Source organism: Carassius auratus, chromosome 6 (genome assembly GCF_003368295.1).
Source record: "Carassius auratus strain Wakin chromosome 6, ASM336829v1, whole genome shotgun sequence".
In the NCBI taxonomy this organism is placed as follows: Eukaryota; Metazoa; Chordata; class Actinopteri; order Cypriniformes; family Cyprinidae; genus Carassius; species Carassius auratus.
The window spans coordinates 26,923,867-26,927,686 of NC_039248.1; the positions used below are offsets into that span (position 1 = coordinate 26,923,867).

A 3,820-nucleotide genomic window follows, 5' to 3' on the forward strand; every position below is an offset into this window, starting at 1 on the left:
TGGCGACTTTCACTCTACAGTCTGCAACGTAGAAGAGATCAAATGTAGAAGCAGAATGGAATAAGAAACAGTTTTTGTCATGTAAGATGGAACATACAAGTACAAGTATTGCAATTGCGACTTTGCAGTTGCAATAAAGCTCAGATTAAGAGAAAGAAAAAATCAGCAAATGTGAACATTCTCAGAATTTTCTTCCAGTACCCTTAATAACATATTTGTTCAAAGCTATGTTGTTTTTAATTATATATATATATATATTTTATTTTTTTATTTTATACTACTTTTCAAAAGCAAATGTCCCATAATGCTTGCAATCTTCTAAAATATAATTTTTTGGGAATGTAGAAAGCCTTCCTCCACACACAAATAAAACAGCACAAATATATATATATATATATATATATATATATATATATATATATATATATATATATATATATATATATATATATATATATATATTTTTTTTTTTTTTTTTTTTTTTTTTTTTTTTTTGAGTGCAGAAAAAAAGTAACATAATACAAGCAAATGTGTACAGCAAAACCTTTTTGGACAGAACAGCATAACAAAAACACACATAATATTACAATGAAATGTAGTTACAACCAACTGCCCCCTCAACCAGTTTCACATACTTCAAAGCCTAAGTGAGAAATCAGATCCAACTTGTAAAGTAAAGCATGCTGGGTAACCAGCAGTGCCACAGCTACTGATTGACTGACTTCGAGGCATTTCAATAGCACTCCAAAATGTTCTTTTTTTATACTTAAAATATTTGTATCTGATTTAATTACAAATAAAATAAAACATTACAAACTTATGTGTGGTTGAGGTTCGATTTCTAATAACCCGGCCTCCATCAAGATCAAACACTTTCCTAACTACTTCGCCGCACAAATCGAACAGCTGTCTCTAAACCCAGACTAGACTGAAAACCCTCTGATGACTCCCTGAGTACAAACGAAATGTAGAAAACAGTCAAACCCACCAACATGCAACACTGCTGCCATGAAACTAGCAATCAATACATATTGGAGAGAAAATGATCAAAGAAAGTAAACAAAATAGGTCTTAGAGATCTATGCATGAATCTTTAATTTTAAAGACTTTAATAACATTTGAGCAAAGCTTGTTAGTTACATAATGCTCAGATTACTTTCTTTTCATGAGTTGCTGGATTTTCAAAATTGGCAAATGCTTTCACATAATCCCCTAGTGCTGAGAAAAATTAATACGGAGGAAAAAACCCATGAGTCTCCTCATTTTGATAATTGACATATTAAATGATGCCTAATTATTTTATCAATTACATTCAATTTATTCCATTAGATGTTTCAACAGCAGAGAGAGAGAACAGAGTGGAAAATTGATATATAATGAGAATCAATGTAATAACTTTTAATTGGTATGCTAATTACTTCTGCAAATTGATTGTCTCATCCTAACGGATTTGAGCAGATTCTTGCATGCACCGCAGCGCCTTCATTGGGGGTTGATCTATTGACATTTGTGTGCATTAGGAACTACTTCATGAAGTGTCCTGGGGCGAAACTCCATTTTTTCGATGAAGTGCTGATTTCCTGACAGCTAGCCTGTTTATAAGTGTCGTGCTGTTAAAGAGGACACTTCTCTGAAAAAGGTTGCATTTAAATCATCTTTACTGGCAGAGTTGTGACCAGCATGTGTTCTGTAGCTGCACAGAGAAAACATTTTATTTCTGCTCGAAATAAGCTTTTTAAGTGCACATGACCCATCAATCATACAGTGTGTTTACAATGTGAAACAAATTTGTGAAAGCCATAAAAAAAAAAATATGTACTACTATTTACATAAACTGTTTTGAAGTCCACATCAAAATGAATCCTATTTACTTTTGAAAGGCCCATTTCTGGTCTTGATTCTATGAAAGTGTATGTTATTTCAAATAAAAATGATGTGTCAAAAAATAACAACTTACCCATCTCTGATGGCATCATAAATCCCTTGTGCTTTCCATGCAACGTCCAATATTTCACAACCCAAACAAATGCTGATGAATAAAATCAATTGAATAATTCACAATAAATGACTGCTGCTGCTGTGCATCTGTAAATCACTTTCAGTATGAAGGCTCTTTCAGAATTGAGCAGAACAGCAGTTGTCGACATCTGTAAGAATATTAAGATGACGCTGAAAATGTAAATATAATTTAGGAATATAATAAAAATATTGCATTTATCCCTACTTTAGATTTACATTATTGCTTTTGCATGATCTTCCTTTTGGAAATAAACATGTCTTTCAAATGAAGTAGGGGTCAAAAGTACATCAACCTCTGATCCTTTCACTGTGATCCAAACAGCTGCACCTGTCCGTGTTTGCTTAACTTAAAAGAAAAAGAACAGAGAACATGACATTTTGAGTATATTTTCCATGTGATTTGCAAAGAAAGACTTTGTCTGAAGTTGCATACTGCTTCTGTTTGAATTCTAGACCCTGTATTGTTCCCTGATTTGTTTCGTACAGCTGTGGAGTGGATTATTGATGACAACCTCACAATACATCTGTTGCAAACACAGTGAGACTTGTCCAGACCCAACAAAGTTGAAAAACAACACCGACTATCGTTCAGCAGCCCTGAATTACAGTACTGTCATGTACAATGACAGTGGCTCCTCTGAACCCAAAGGAATATTATGACTCATTTAAATACCAACACAGAATTTCCTCCCCAAATTTCATTTGGATGAATGAAAGTTGACTCAATGAGACAATTTGTGGCAAGAATCTAGCAACCAAAATGAATGTGGATAGCATTTCCCATCATTTGGTCTTGGAAGTATTTGATGAGAATTATTTTAGATCTCTGACTTTTGATCGCACTCTTTGGTATCTTGGGCAATCTAAGCAGTTTGAGATCTCCTCTAATAAACGTGAGATTACCTGCATCTTTTAAAAGGGATAGTTCACCCCAAAATGTAAATTCTGTCATTAATTACTTACCCAAACCCGCACAAACCTCTCAGGTTTCATCAAAAAAATCGTAATTTGCTTTCCGTAGATGAAACAAATTAATGACAATTTCCATTTTGGAGTAACCACATTACCTATATATATATATATATATATAGTTCTTTTAGATTCAATGATAATAATAATAGTTCTGAGAAATTCTGAGAAATCCTGGGAAAGTGAGATCCTTCATCTTCGTTTTTCACTTTACTTAATCTAACAGCTTTTCCAAAACAACAAAATTAATTAACATCAAAAACAAAGAAAACATTTTTAAAAGGAAGTTCACATTTGTTACAAACTGAGGCATGATTTTAAAATACGCTGCTAAAAATGAACTAACCCCATAGTGAGATATACCGTAATAAAATAAAGCTTAAAAGATAATCATTTCAACAGATTAATTTCTATCTCCATTCCATCAACACTATTCTAGTAACTCTCAAATCTAGTTTATCTTCATATGCAGCCACAGCAATTCAACTAAAGACAAGCCAAAGAAAACAAATCTGTGAAACCAGTCAATAAAAGAATGATTAGAATGATTACAAACGTACGCCATCAAACTCGAACATTTCCCACGACACACATCAGCCTCCTGCGTTATCAAGACTTCATCGGCGTTAGATTTTAGGGTGGAAACCTTGTTTGGATGATGGACTGCTGTAATTATAGACTTCGCTGTCCTCACTGCTCACAGGGTTGGGACCAAATTATGGTGAATGAAAATAATTAATCCCTGTGCAGACTAAAGAGGAACGCTGCGCTATGGGGGGTGATGGGGGCGAAACCTGTTCATGAAGATGGATGGATATTTCCAAATTCATTT

General features: G+C 33.6%; 1 pseudogene; it reads left to right on the plus strand.

Moving 5' to 3' along the window:
- LOC113089052 (transcription factor AP-2 gamma-like) overlaps positions 1–2,561 on the plus strand; it is a 9,731-nt pseudogene extending 7,170 nt beyond the window's left edge.
- Positions 2,562–3,820: the final 1,259 nt, after the last annotated feature.